The sequence below is a fragment of the Schistocerca americana genome, chromosome 2 (genome assembly GCF_021461395.2).
Source record: "Schistocerca americana isolate TAMUIC-IGC-003095 chromosome 2, iqSchAmer2.1, whole genome shotgun sequence".
NCBI lineage: Eukaryota > Metazoa > Arthropoda > Insecta > Orthoptera > Acrididae > Schistocerca > Schistocerca americana.
The window spans coordinates 489,829,538-489,845,661 of NC_060120.1; the positions used below are offsets into that span (position 1 = coordinate 489,829,538).

At 45.0% G+C, this 16,124-nt stretch overlaps 1 protein-coding gene across 9 annotated transcripts in view; it reads right to left on the reverse strand.

The window, feature by feature from the left end:
* Positions 1 to 16,124, reverse strand: part of LOC124594801 (phosphatidylserine synthase) — a 155,024-nt gene that overhangs the window by 128,489 nt on the left and 10,411 nt on the right. The window contains exon 1 of one of the 9 annotated variants that reach the window (XM_047133232.1): positions 5,119 to 5,170. The exons of the other annotated variants lie outside the window; for them this stretch is intronic. The gene's annotated coding sequence lies outside the window, so the exon portion shown is untranslated. Of the gene's footprint in view, positions 1 to 5,118; positions 5,171 to 16,124 lie in introns of those variants that run through there. 9 annotated transcript variants of the gene reach the window in all.

A 16,124-nucleotide genomic window follows, 5' to 3' on the forward strand; every position in this document is an offset into this window, starting at 1 on the left:
TGATTTTTGATGGGAGTTGAACTTTGTCAAATGTCAAGAAGACAGTGCGGGTTGGAATGATGTTCGAGTCAACCCTTTTCATAACCCGATGAACAGCGGTGACGCCCTGGTCAGACAGGTAGTGCTGAATTTCTTCGTCAGACAATCCATCGAGGGAGCGTGTATAAACGACTCCACGCGAGGAATTTAAGGTACGGTGCGGTTCCACCCGGACAGGGAAGGTGTGGAGCAGAGAAGTACGCAGCAATTTTTGAGCCTGGAGGGCACTGTGTGTTTCTAACAACAGGGTACCATTCCGTAATCTGGAACAAGACTTTACAGGACCCGCAATTGCGTTGACACCTTTCTGAATAATGAAAGGGTTGACCGTGGAAAAGTCGTGACCTTCGTCAGACCGAGAAACAACAAGGAACTGTGGCAACGATGGAAGAACCGTCTGTGGCTGAGACTCAGTGAACTTACGTTTGTGAGCAGACATAGTGGAAGGTGAGGAAACCATTGCGGAAGAATCCCCCATGATTACCGGCGTCTCCGATGGCGCGCTCCTCCCTTGTGGGGGCCCTCACCGAGGGCACACCCGCCTTAGGTGATTGTTCACACCTCAGGTCACACCTCCCGACAAACGGACGGAGGGACCAATCGGCACTTTCGGAAGGTATCAGCTCGGGTAATCACCCCTCCCTGGGCCTGGCCGTTACCAGGGGGTACGTACGTGTCCTACCTGTCTACCCGGGGCGGGGAATTACGCGTTACCCCGTCACCGGCTACGCATGGAAGTGCGTGGGTCGGCCTTCAGACACGCACAGGGAGGAAAAAAGAGAAAGGGAAAGGAAAGAAAAGGGGGTCTCAAACGCCGCAGCGGAGAAAAGGGCAAGGAGAAGAGGGAAGGAAAAGAGAAGGACAGAGGAAGGATGAGGACTTGCAAGTGTAAAAGCAAGGAATTTGGAACAGTTTCGAGCGTCCGTCTCCGGACGTAGGCACAAACCATACTCCCAGAGGGGGAGAAAGGGAAGGAAAGAGCCAGAGGTGATGGGGGGGGGGGGGCGAAGATGGGGGACGGGGAGGGATGCGGAAAGGGAAGGGAAGGTATGCAGCCCGGAAAGGAAGGAGGGCCACATTAGCTCGGGGTCCCGTGCTCGCTACGCACGTGTCCACAAAAGAGTTGTGGACCCCCTGGGGGGGGGCCAGGAATTTGATGTACCACGAAGCCTGAGATATGCCAACCAACTCTGCTACGTATACACTGCAGGCACTTGGCAGAGAGAGCTTCTTATGTGCCCTTGCACGTGCAAAAGTGTAACCAACCATGATGTTGACTTTTGATCTGTCTGTGTAGATGCATACCAAATTAGAATAATCATGGAGGATCCGAAGAAACGGATATTATCAGAAAAGGGTGAGATCAACATTCTTCTTGGGGCCACAAAAGAGGTCCAACCATATCACAGGACAAGGTACAGCCCACAGGAGCGGGAGTGGGAGTAGAGAGAGAGCTCTAGGAAAACAGACTTAAAGAGGCCGTTGGAGGTCCTTCAGTAGAGTACCGAGTCTGATACTAGCTGGTCAGTTTAGGGTGATGTGCACACAGTCTGAACTGTTGGTTGTGGGACAGAGTTGAGTGACATGGGTGAATAGGCATCCAACAGATCTAAACCGCAGCAGTGGAGATGATGCTGCCGACCCATAGGCCACACATCCATGGTCCAAACAGGAAAAAAAATCAGCACTTTGTAAAATCTCAGAACTACGCAGTCTGCGCCACACGAGGAGTTACTAAGAAAACAGAGCACATTTAGCTTCATCACACAAGTTACCTTGAGTCAGCCATGTGGCAGCCAAGTAGCTTGTTGTTCAAAAAAATACCCAAGAATTGGAAAGTTTCAACAGCTTCAAGTTTCATCAAGACAAATCTCTGGGTATGGGTGCACAGAGTGGTGTCGGCAAAAATGTGGAACTTGTGATTTTGCAAGTGAAAATTGATAGCTGTGACTCAGGGGCCCAGTTATACACACTCCAGACAGCCACCTGAAGTTGGCACTCAGTGGTGTGCAGTGATGAAGAGGCAGAGTACAGGCAGATATCATCCACATACAGTGATGGAGAAGCTGTGGGACCCACTGCATTTACGATACTATTGACAGTGATAGCGAATAGTTTTACACTTGGAACCAATCCCTGAGGGACTCGTTTCCTGTACATATTGGTTGCTGAGAGTCAAACCTATCCTGATCTGAAAAAGTCAAACAGATAGGAAATCCTGGATAAAAATGGCGAAGCTGACCTGAAAAACTCCACTCGTGCAAGGCTGATAGCATGTGATGTTGCCAGGTCATATCCTATTGCTTCTGTTGGTGATGCGCAAAAGCACTGCTCACAGGAGATTCCATATGAACCAAATGATCTGTGGTGGACCAGAAAGCCTGAAAACAACCTCGAAATAGTGATATATGCCCTACAGCTTCAAGGTACCAACAAAGATGGCGGTTCACCATTTGTTCGAATAGCTTACACAGTTCATTCAGAGAGATTGACCAGTAGATATTTAAATGTGTGTGTCCTTTCCCAGTTTCACAACAGGAATAATAATACCTTCCCGCCATTGAGAGAGAAATTCTCCATACAATTAAAAAGCCCACGGGTATGTTTCATGCTGTCAGCACAGATATGTCTGAGCATTTGGTTGTGGATTTTGATGGGTCATGTGGCCATACCTCGACACACTGCCAAAGCACTGTAAAATTCCCATTAATTAAAAGGGGCATTGTATGAAAGGGAGCTGTATGCATGGAAGCATAGCAGGCAGTGCTCAATAAGGTGTTTCCAGGTCAGGAAATGAAGATGGTAGTTACTACATGTGGAAACTTCAGTGAAGTGTGTCACAAAACAGTCAGCAAGTACAAGAGGTTCAGTGCGGATGTTACCATTTACAAGGATGCCAGGAACCACAATCTGTGGTGGATGCCGCAAATGAGGCGAAGTTAAGTCCATACTTGGGATGATGGGGTGTAGGACTACATAGATGATACATATTGCTCTCACTACTTCTGCTTCCTTTTCTCCGTCAACAACCACGCTTTCCCCTGGAGTCCCTTGAATGCTATTAAATTATCAATAGAAGGATGGCGCTTGTCTCGAAGTGCCCTGCAGCTTTCGCTGATAACTGTGGCTATATCTTCAGACTACCATAGCACCGGTGGTCGTCCAGATGAGCCGGAGGAGTTAGGTATCACTGCTGCTGCAGCATGAATAATAGTATCAATAATATCCTTTACCACTTTGTTGATATCCATCACATGCCTGGCTGCAAAAGTGACTGTAGAGGACAAAGCCTGCCAGTCAGCTTTTCGATGTGATGAACGTAGAGCATGTTCCACATGTCTGCAAGTGGAGAGGGAGAGAATGATAGGAAGATGGTCACTGTCACAAAGATTGTCATGGACATGCCACTGAATCAGGGGTAAGATACTCGGGCTACGAACTGTGTGATCAATGGCTGAGTACGTTGCGTGGGTTGCACTGAAACGTGTTGCAGCTCTAGTATTGAGTAGGCAGATGTCCAATTCTGCAAGGAGGTGTTCTAGCACTCTGCCACTGCAAGGGAGGGTGTTGCCGACCCCATAGAGGATTATGGGCATTAATTTCCCTCAATAAGAGGAAGAGGGGTGGTAGCTTTCCATTAACTCTAACAGCTCATGATACTGAAGAGATCCATCAGGGGGTTGATAAATATAACACATTATCATCTGAACTGATAAGCAGACATTAATGTCCACAGCCTCTAGTGCATTGATTAGGGGCACCTGCTCACTGCGTGTATCAGAGTGGAGGGCAATCTCATGGCATTAATGCAATTGGTACAGTAAGGTTTATAGTTTTTCAGAGCAGGGAGATGTGTTGCCATTAACTGCATTTCCGAAATGCTATGCCACTTGCAGAATAAGTAGCCATTAAATGACAGAGTTTGGACAGATGGTGATAGCAGCCATTATAGTTCTACGAGAGGATCGTTGGAACCAGGTCTAGAAAGTGGTGAATTGAAAAGATGGTGTGTGTACTTTGCTTCCAGGTTTTAGTCCAACTAACTGTGTGATCTGTCATCAGTGTGCATAGGCTTGACCTCTGCATGGAAGGGATGCGGAACATCCGAAGCCTCAGAAAGTAATTTATCTTTCTGCTTATCCTTGTGGCACTTCAATTTCTGTGATGATTTCCCCATTGTATCTTCCAGGAGCACAGAGGACCATATTTTTCTTCAGCCTGGATGCTAGAGGATGATGAGGCATCTCTGGCCAAACCAATGGTGTGGGAACCACCAGCACTACAGGTGTTGGGGGCGAGGGAGCTAACACTCCATCCCCCAACTGTAGGGCAGGCCCTGGAATACAACCAGGGCCAGGAGGTGTCTTGCGAGACCTCATCACTGCATGAGGTATGGACTGTAACATAACAGTAGCAAAATTTGAGACCATATCAGTCGGATAATGTCTTTCAAACTTTTTCTTTGCTTATTGCGACAAAGCTAGCTGGGATATTTATATTTCCCCTCTTGTTTTGCCATCTGCCTCATTAAAATTCTTTTAACTATTTACCATTAACATACATGAGTATAATCTGCATGTTCATAAAAGAGATAGGTTGCCCCTCAGTTTTAAAGAGTATAACACCAGATCTAATTTTGTGCTTAGTTTTAAGTATGTAAATGATTTTCTAATTTATTTTGACTATTCCTAGATAGGATCTTTTGTTATAGCGTGAAATCAGTAATTGTTTTGTAATTTAAATTCTATTGTTGACTTATAAACAAATATAAATTCTATAATAACTGTAAACATTTGGAAGACAAAAACTAGCAATCAAAGCATCTATTTGGCTCTATTCGAAAACATGTTAGCAAAGCTAGCCCTTAATTCCCAGGTAATTAACAGTTTTGTCAAAAGTATTGTTTGTGTAATGATATCTGTTAATTTCATGATTTAAACAAATAATTTGGCTTAACCCCTGTAGTAGAAGAAACTGTTAAAAAGAACCTATGTCTTGATGACTTCAGTTAATTTAATGAGTTAAGTCTTAATTGTAATTTCTGTAAATTTAACTTTGAACAATGTATAGTTTCAGTACCTATTATTGTGATGATATATAAGGGCCCGATTTTTGGTCACGACACAGTCAGTCCACGGCCGAGTTTTAGACGAGGAACCTGTGTTGGTTAGAACAACAACAATGTATCAACTTAACAGTGAAATAAGTGTTACACCAATAGGCCGTGTGTTAAACCAATGACAGTGTCTGCTCCATACATACCTGATTATTCCGAAAGAACTGTGAATTATGTGGTTATGTTTTTGATGCTCGTTGTTGTTCAACAGGAAACTCTTGTAGCAATATGTGGATATTCGCCTGCTAACTATTAATGAGGCTTATGGGAAGTTAGAACAATGGTCTACTGGCCACATATAACTGTGTATTATTGGGAAGGAGTTGTGAAAAGTGAAAGTAAAAGACTGAACTGCAACTGTGCATTCGTCGGCTACATAATTTACAGTAGACAGTAGCTGCACTTCCAAAACCCATTTTCAGCCAGTGTAGCAATGCAGTATGTCAACACCGAGGACAATCAACGAAGAAATAAAGCAAAGAAGGCGAACCACTACAATCTCGGTAACACAGTCAGTTACGCACTTTACACTCTTGAATTTTCTTCTTCCTTTTGAACACTGAGAACTGCAGTGAACAAGGAGGGTACGGTTCCGGACAGTTGACACATTGAGGGGGTTGGTCTCAAGGGTTGCCCTCATGGGGTACCCGTCCACATGCCCTGCAGATGGCCTCAATAGAACAGAGGGAGGACATGTATCTGAACCTTTGGCATCTAAAATCTCTCATTGGAGAGGGAAATAAGGCCTGACATCACATCTATAAACCATGATCCTAGTCTTCTCAGGCAAAACATTGCATCCAAAGGCCAGGGTACAGGCCCCAATGTCCACTATTATCCTTGGTTCTCCTATGTATGCAACAAACAAAATGGTCTCCACGTCACCCACATTATCTCACAGTGCTTCATCAAACTGTAGCATTACGTCCCAATAGAAGATAATGCCTTGGATTCTGTTGAGTGCATTATGAGGAGAAATGGTGATTGGTATATTTTCTATCTGTGACACAGGCCTGAAGCACACATGATTGGTTGGCGTTCGATGTTTTGATTGGCAAAGATCCATTTCTCATGTTCCCTATAGCAGCAACCACCCCCCCCCCCCCAAACCGATTTTTAATATATTAAACGAAAACAGTGGGTTTGTTTTAGCGAAAAATTTACTGTCAGTTCTGCAACAAACCCAGAACTCGGCAATCTGGCCACTTCCATTTCCCCTTACCTGGCTCTTGTCTTGCGGTATGCTCAAAGACGGAAATGCCATAGGATTGTATACCTTTGCATTAAAATCACTGTTCCTGACTGTTGAGACAGCTGTGTTGGCGTGGTCACCGTTAAATCTGATCCGTTTCATTGAACACTATCCACCCCTATGCCACTCACTCTCGTTGGAGGCTCTCTCAGTGGGCACCACACTGCCAGGCAAAGACCAGCTGGCATGGTAGCTGTTTGCCAGAGTGCCAGTACCCTGAAACGCATAGATACCTACTCCCTGACTGACACGGGGAGGTTACTTAGGCATCAGCAGTGCGAGCCCTGTGTTGTCAGGGGGCTACCACCAGGAGGGTACATGACAATACTACCACGATAGACTAGCTACCGTGCTGGATCCTGGGAACAAAGATGGATCCACTTGAGTGGTAGGTGCAAAAGATAACAGTGCACAGTGGACAGTTGATGCACCAAAGTAAGGTGTCCTCCCCCAAATGGCCAATACTTCACTAAAATTTGGAAAGTGGAGGTCAAACCAAGAAATAGAGACCAGAATTTAAAAAGCCAAAAAACGTGACAGAAAAGGCTTTAAAAATGTGAAAGCTTCAAAGTCCAAAGAATACTAAAAATACCAAATAAAACCTTGACCAATAAAAAACCTCTTACGACAAGCAAGAATTGCCACGAGTCTCTTATAGCCCGACACCGCAGGAGGATATAGCATCATTATTATTTAAAAAAAAAAAAAATATATGATGTTCTATTCCAAATCACATTTATCACAAATAAAACAATGGAAAATATTAGAGAAGGAAAGTTGTTACTCACCATATAGAGGAGATGCTGAGTCGCAATAGGCACAGCAAAAAGATTAACACAATTATAGCTTTCGGCTTTTAAGGCCTTTGTAGTGTGGTTTCAGTTGTCCGAGGCTGAAGACGTGTGTGCAAGTTGTGTGTGTGTGTGTGTGTGTGTGTGTGTGTGTGTGTGTGTGTGTGTGTATCACAAATGAGCTAGAAGTATCTCTATATCACTGTTTGCATGCCTCATGTGTGTCCTCTTCAATGCCAGTTTGTCTTGTTGGGTTGTTTAATACGCTTTTCCCAGGAAAAATATACATATTTTTAATGTTAAAAATATATCGGCTCAACCACTTGTTTTATAGTGTAAAATACTAAGATTGACGCGTTTCGGAAGTCAAGCTTCCATCATCAGAATAATAAAAAGTAAAAGAACCTGTTAAAACTCGCTAAAATGGAACATGCACCAGGCACAAGAAGAGAAAAACTGTGAACTGCAATTTCTCGACCTAAGTATTAGGAAACAAAATGGTAGGCATGTTTTTAAAATATTTAGGAAACCAACCACAACTGATGTGTTGATACAAAATAATTCCTGCCATCCTAATAGCCAGAAACTTTCTGCTTTTAGATCTTTGATAGATAGAGCATTTAGAGACCCTATGAATGAAGAAGACAGAATGACTGAGCTGAACATCGTGAAACAACTAGCCAGAGGTAACGGATATCGCCAAAACATTGTCAATAAACTAATATGACAGAAACAGCGCGCGAATGCAAGGAAGAATACCGCACATAATATTACGAGAGTCACAATACCATACTTTAGTGATATTTCGCAAAAAGTGGCTAACATTTTCAAACCTTTTAAAGTTGATACCACTTTTCAGACAATAATACGCTGCGGTTTAAACTAAGAAATAATTTGCAGCAGGAAAGCTATAAATATTAGAGAGCTGGGGTCTATAAAATTCAGTGTAACATGTGCAAGGCAAGCTATGTAGGGCAAACTGGTAGGTCCTTTAAAGTACGTTACAAAGAAAATAGCGATTCTTTCCGGCTTAGTAATTTCGAAAAGTCAGCTGTAGCCACGCATATTTGGGAAATGGGACACCCCATGTTGGGAATAGATCAGGATCTCGTTATTTTACATAGACAGGACAAAGGAAAAAAGCTGGATCTACTAGAACAGCTGGAAATTACGATACATAGTGTGGATAATCAGAACACACTGAACGAACAGCTAACTGGTGATACAAATAACTTTTTCAAACATTTCACTGGTTTCTTTTAGTAACTACATTTTTAGCAATTGGTAGGATACCATCATTTCATGAGGTCCTTGGAACATGTACACGTTATCTGTTTGTATAGACATCTCTGTGACTTCCTTGTTTACTTGCGCGTGAGCTCACTCGCGTTTCAGTGTCATGTTTGGCTACGTGGTGTGTGGTATCAATGAAGACGCATGGGCGTTTTACGATGATAGAGGAGAGAACCATGTGGTTAGATGTTTAACACAATAAGCGACACCATTTTAGAGTTTTTTTATATTTTGACGACTATGTGGAGATGCACCTTGGAAGACACAGCTGCAACAAGGGAAGTAGCCACGGTTTTAATTTTATTATCAATTTTATTGTGCCTGGCGCATGTTCCATTTTAGCGAGTTTTAACAGGTTCTTTTACTTTTTATTATTCTGATGATGGAAGCTTGACTTCCAAAACGCGTCAATCTTAAGTGTTTTACACTATAAACAAGTGGTTGAGCCGATATATTTTTTAACATTGACATTCACAACCACGACCTCTCATCCAGTATGGATAAAATCAAAATACATATTTTTTCCTGGGAAACTTTATGGAATACAAAATATCTTTAGTTGTATTTATGTGTTCTCTACATCTGGTTCTTTTTCTTCTTTTCAAGTTGTAACCTTTTCAGATTTAATTATGATATTTTAGATTGTTGGTATGCTACTGTTGCAACATTACTGTAAATCTGTACAATAACGAGCAAACACAGAATTGTTCAGATCAAAAATATGCTGACTGCACTTTGACTTTTCGCACCAAGCACATTGGGCAAATGCAATTTCATGACAGGAGCGGGAAGGAAGAGAGAATTTCTCCTCACTTTCCCGTGGGTGATTTTACTGTACACACACACACACACACACACACACACACACACACACACACACAATTACTACACAGGGAACACATCAATGAATCTAAAAAATATTTTGCATTTTCCATGTGCAAAGTTTGATCAGCCACAATACAATACGATCACTAGCGAAGAAATTACTCTTGCATCTCAGATAGAAGACTTTATTAAAGATGCTACTGGTAATGACATATCTATGAAAAGTCACCACTTTCAGGTTAGAGGAGGAAAGTGCAATACCATATTCTTTTCTAACTGAAGAACATTATTAAGAAGATTATGAGGAAATGGTAGAAGACGATAAAAAGCAAAATGTGGTACAGACCTTCAATATAAACAAAAAGCTGTTACATTTTGGTGCTCTGTTAAAAATAAATTTGAAACTGTACAACAAAAGAGCGAGGATGTGTATACATGGGAAGCACAGACGCTGCAGGAGGAGTGACAAATGAAAAGTTACTAGGTATTTCTAAGCACGTATTGAATAAATTTCATATTTCCATGGACAAATCAGTACCACTTCATGATCTGGATATGAAGAGGTGGGCTTTGAAAGCAGGGGATGTTGGTAATTTATCACAACATTTGTTCAACACTTCATCAAAATGGGTTCATAATTTAAAAATAAGATATTGGATTGTTTCTAAGAAAAAACAATAAATTCATCACTCAAGTGCAAATACCAAACAAAGAAGAATTGAGGGGAAAAAGCTTACGAATTTGTGGAGACTGTGAAACCAAAAATTGTGTGGATAGGAGGGGCCAAGGTGTATAATTCACACCAGTCAGGCTTCAATTTGGGAATGCATCAAGATGAGAATTATCCTTCACATGGACATCAAAAACTCAAATCTTTGCAAAATCCACGAATGCCTTAACACATAGTTATATGTGCCAGCAGAAATTTAATGCCCCCCCGCTCATTGTTTTGAAAGAAAAAAATGTCAAGTTCAGACCAAAAGCCGAAAAAGATTTATACAAAGCAGAAAATATCTTTGCTTTGTTGGGTAAGGTAAGCCTATGACAGGACTTGAATATGAAGTGCTGGGTGGGTGGACTGGGCAGGTCCTGCACCTGGTCTTCCACAGGGATATGATCCCTGTGGCAGAGGGATGGACAAGGACGTTGTGGAGGTTGGGTGAGAAATGGGAATGATACTGGTTAGGATGTCCCTCATTTCAGGGCATGATGGTATATAAAGACCTGACAAAGGCTGTGGTTCAGTTGTTCCAGTTCGGGGTGGTACTGGGTGGCAAAGACTGCTCTTTTGTAGCTGGTTCTTGCGGGTTGCATGGAGAAATGGTACACGAAATCTGTTTGCAGACTAGGTCCACGGCATAATGCCTGTCCTGAAGACCTTGGTGAGACATTCAGCATACTCGGAAAGGGAATTCTTGACATTGCAGGTACTCTGTCCTCGGGTAGCCAGGATATATGGGACAGAGTTTTTGGTGTGGAAGGGATGGCAGCGGTCAAAATGTAGGTACTGTTGGCAGCTGATGGTTTAGTGTAGACAAGGAAGTTGATGGAGCCACAAGAGAGGACAACGTGAATGTCCAGGAATGTGGCATGATGGGTTGAGGGGTAGAAGGTGAAGGGGATGGGAGAGAAGGTGTTGAGGTTGTGAAGGAATGAGAATAGGGTGTCTTGGCCCTGAGTCCAGATTCTGAAAATATCATCAATGAAACCAGAATAGGGGTTTGGGGTTTTGGGAGACTAGGAAGGTTTCCTATATATTGACCATAAACAGGTCTGCTTACAAGAGTGCCATGCGGGTGTCCAAGACTGCACCAAAGATTTGTTTGTATCCCTTCCCTTCAAAAGAGAAGTAACTTAATTTCCTTCATCAAATTAAATGTTCTGGGAATTAATGCAACTGTGTCATTCATTATTTAAATCATAAAAGAGAAGTAGCTACAAGTTAGGATAAAGTAAGTTAGGTGTACGACGGATGAGGTAGTCGGTTTGGAGTCTGAAGGACATCTGTGAAAGCTACTCTCATTGGGCTGTGATCTAGTCCCTGTACACCCTCTCCTCCTCTCCCACCACCCGTACCATGTTATTCCTCAGTATTCCCCGTGCCACTCCAAATTGCTATTTATGTGACAGTTGTATTCATGTCAGAGCTGCTGCTGGTAGCAGTAGTGGGTATGAGGTGTGCTTGCTCGTGTGAATGTAGGTGTGGTTTCAGGATGAACAGCCACTGCCAAATGGTTGCCAAGAGCAAATTAGGCCCACCCCTGTAGCACAACATGCAGCGGAACATGACATGCTTGATTTCAATGGCTGCTTCACAAACAGGGACAGTTTGTTGCCTGAGATTCCGACCTGTCCTGCGGTCCACACAAACACCACTGAACGATTGGACTGTCCCAGGACTCCTGGATGGTGCCTACCAAAGGATAGTGTGGGCAGCACTGGTCGATAGCTTGTAAGCTGCTCAGGGAATCAGAATAAAGAAGAAATGACTCACAAGAACAGGAATGGATGTACTGAAGTGCACAAGATATGTCCACAAGCTCTTCAGTGAATATACTGAAGCCAGCGGGCAAAGAATGCTGTTCACTATGGCCTCTGAGGACATAGGTGAAGGCAACGTTACCATCAGCAATCGAGCTGTCAGTATAAACAACTTCAGAGTCGTGGAACATATCATGAATCAAGAGGAAGTGATAGCGGAGAGCTGTGGGGTTAATAAACTCCTTAGGGCCATGCAAAAGGTCCACACAAAGCTTTGCCCGAGGTGTACACCATGGAGGTGTATGTGATTGGACCTCACGTAGAGGTTGTAAAGGGAAGGACTCCAGTTCAGACAGAAGGGATGGCATGTGAGCAAAAATCGTTAGGCCTGACCTGGGCCACCAGTGCGGGAGATGGACTGCCACAGGTGGGAAAAGGAGATGGTAATTCAGATGCTCAGGAGAACTACAAGTGTGTGCAACATAACTGACGAGCAGTTGTGCATGTCAGATCTGCAATTGAGGGACTCTGGCCTCCATCAGGACACTGGTCACTGAACTCGTCCTAAAAGCTCCCGTCGCTAGGCGAACACCACAGCGCTGCACTAGGTTGAGTAAACTCAACACTGAGGGCGCCGCCGAACCATAAACCACACTCCCATTGTCAAGGCCAGATTGAACAAGGGCTCTGTAGAGCTGCAGCAGCGTAGAGCAATCTGCACCCCAGTCAGTGTTGCTCAGGCAGCGGAGAGCATTGAGTTCCTTCCAGCACTTCCACTTAAACTGACGAAGGTGAGGAACCCAACTCAATCGGGCATCAAAAACCAGTCCTAAGAATCGATATGTCTCCACTACAGTGAGTTGATAAGTCAGTAAGGTGAGGTTCTGGTTCCTCATGAACAGTACGACACTGGCGGAAGTGCATAACACACGATTTTGTGGTCGAAAAATGGAAGCCGTGGGCTAGAGTCCATGACTGCGCCTTGTGGATGGCTCCCTGTAGGCGTCACTCTGCAACACCAGTACTGGTGAAGCAGTACGAAATGCAGAAGTCGTCTGCATACAGAGAGGGTGAGACAGATGGCCCTACAGCTGCTCCTAGACCGTTAATGACCGCTGAAAATTGAGATACACTTAATACAGAGCACTGCATGACCCCATTCTCCTGGATATGGGGAGGGGGGGCGGGGGTGGGGACTATGGAAGGCACCAACTTGAACACAGAAAACACGAAGCGACAGGAAAGTTTGGATAAACATCGGGAGCGAGCCTCGGAGACCCCACTCGTATAATGTGGCAAGGATATGATGTCGTCAGATGGTGTCACATGCTTCTTGTAAATCAAAAAAGATGGCAACAAGATGATCAGTAGTAGAGCGACCCTGGCAGAAACCGCCCCGGCACGGAGCCAGTAGGCCACATGACTCCAGGATCCAACCCAACTGCAGACACACCATACAGTCCAGCAGCGTACGAAGAAAGTTGGCGAGGCTGATGGACCGATAGCTATCCATGTCAAGCGGAATTTTACCGGGTTTGCGCACTGGAATAATGGTGTTCTCCCGTCATTGCGATGGAAAGATGCCATCGCACCAGATCCAGTTGACGAGGACGAAGAGATGTCACTTGTAGCGGACAAGAGATGTTTAATCATCTGGCTATGGATCCGATCTGGCCCAGGAGCTGTGTCGGGGCAATGTGCAAGGGCGCTGAGGAGCTCCCACTCTGTAAATGGGGCATTTAGGGATCACTAAGGCATGTAGTGAACGAGAGGACTTTCCTTTCTATCTGCCGTTTAATGGTGCAAAAGGCTGGGGGGGTAGTTCCCTGATGCAGAGGCTCGAGCATAGTGCTCAGCAAAGCGCTCGGCAATTGCATTTGCGTCGGTAGATACGCCATTGATGTTAACGCGAGGGACACCTACTGGGGTCTGGTGCCCAAAAAGACGTCTGATCTTCGTCCAGACTTGGGAAGGTGACATATGGCACCCAATAGTCGAGACGTACCTCTCCCAACACTCCTGTTTCCATCTTTTTATACGCTGGAGGATGCAGGCACGGAGCCGTTTATAGAGTATGAGGTGCTCTAGGGAAGGTTGCTACTTATGTCGCTGAAGAGCTTACTGCCTCAGCGACCCCCAAGGTACTGACTTTCAATGGGGGCACCCTACAGAATGAGGGATTGTGTTTTCTGCCACAGAAACAACGTTGTAATGGCCTGCTCAACGACAGAGTTTCCCAGTCTGCCTTTTTGAAAGCCCATCTGGGTAGGCGTCTGTGGGCATGATGCCGGGGTAGTGACAGGAAGATGGGGAATTGGCTACTACCACACAGGTCGTCGTCATGTGTTCGCCAGTGGATAGATGGGAGAAGGCTAGGACTGCAAACCGAGAGATCAATGGCCGAATATGTGCCATGTGACACACTGAAATGTGTGGGGGTACCTGTATTTAAGAGGCAGAGGTTTAGTTATGACAGTAAATTTTCGACATATCTGCACCAGTGAGCACGGTGCCAACCCACAAGGGATTATAAGTGTTAAAATCTGCCAAAAGTGGGTAAGGTTTAGGGAGTTGATCAATCAGTGCAGCCAATGCATTCAATTCAGGAGCACTGCACATCTGGAGGAAGATATATGTTGCAGACAGTTATTTCCTGCGTCATCCTTACAACTGACAGCCACAGCTTCAGGAAAGTTTTAAAGGGGCAAAGGTTCACTGCATACTGAGACAGGACATAGACACAAACTCCACCTGACTCTCGATTATGGTCTCTACAGTTCCTGTAGTATCCCTTACAGTTGCAAAGGGCAAGGGCCTGCATTTCCGGGAACTAGGTTTCCTGGAGGGCAATGCAGAAAGCACGTGTAAAGCTTAAGAGTTGCTGCAGCTCAGCCAAGTGGTGGAAAAAACCGCCACAATTCCAATGGAGGATGACATTATCATGAGGTGGGAAGGCATGAAGTGCGCAAGGAGGCAGGTTATGCCTCAGGGTCACCTGCTGCCACCGATTTTAGTATTTTTAGCCATTCAGTGAGATCCAGGACCGCAGGGGGCACTAAGATCTCCACTACATCCTCAGATGCAGAACTGATAGTGAGTTGTGGTGTTGGGGCCACTAGAGGGTTCTGTTTCTTAGCAGACTACTACTAAGTTTGCTTGCTCTCTCACTTCTCTTTAGGGCCTTGCTGGGAAGATTTCCCAAAGCAGCTTCAGGCACGGAGGAAGACCGTGGAGCTCTTCGCCCAGCAGCTTTTGGCTCCTTGAGCCACTGGTGAGTGTCTGCTGTGGCATTAATGGAGGCCTTGGGAGAGAGGGACCTAAGGGACCCCTTCCGTGCAAGAGGAGCCGGAGGAGGCTGTTGCTTCTCAGGCAGGGGAGAAGGGACTGATGTCCCCTACATTTGGGGGGCCTTGCTCCCAAAGTAGGAGCTTTGGAAGCAATGGAGGAAGATTTGTCCCCTACCACCAAGGGGGCAGATGTACTCTGGTGGCCCAGAGGGCCCACTGTTCATGGCACAGAGTGAGGAACCACTGGCACTTGGGACGGCAATGGTGACGTAGCTGCAGCATATGTCGACATCAACCGAATGGGTTGTAAACTTTCAAATTTATGTTTAGCCTCTGTGTAAGTCAACTGGTCCACGATTTTCCACTCCTTAAGGAGTACTGGGCAGTCTGCCAAACAAGGGGAGTGGTACTCTCCACAGATGATGGAAGTGGGAGGAGGTGCACATGGAGTATCTAGGTGCAGTACACTTCCGCAGCCTTGACATGTGGTGCTGGAAGTGCAGCGGGAAGACATTTGCCCAAAATTCCAGCACTTAAAGCACCACATAGGGGGAGGGACGTACGGTTTAATGTCACAGCGGTAAACCATCACCTTGACCTTTTCAGGCAATTAATCACCTTCAAAGGCCAAGATGAAGGCACCGGTAGCAACCCTGTTGTCTTTGGGTCCCCTGTGAACGCGCCAGATGAAATGAACACCCCACCGTTCTAAATCGACGCGGAGTTCGTCGTAAGACTGCAAGAGGAGATAGCGATGGAAAATGATCCCCTGGACGATGTTGAGGCTTTTATGGGGAGTGATGGAAATAAGAATACCACCCAGCTTGTCATAGGCGAGTAACGCTCGGGATTGGGCTGGGGATGCTCTCTGAATCAAGAATGTGCTGTTTCGCATTTTGGACGGTGCTGTCACTTCTCCAAACTTATCCTCAAGGTGTTCAACAAAAAACTGAAGCTTCATAGGTAGAAATGTGCTGTACAGTCACCAGCAAGAGATGATTTAGTCCACTTCATTGCAGGTCATCCACCCTGATGCCACC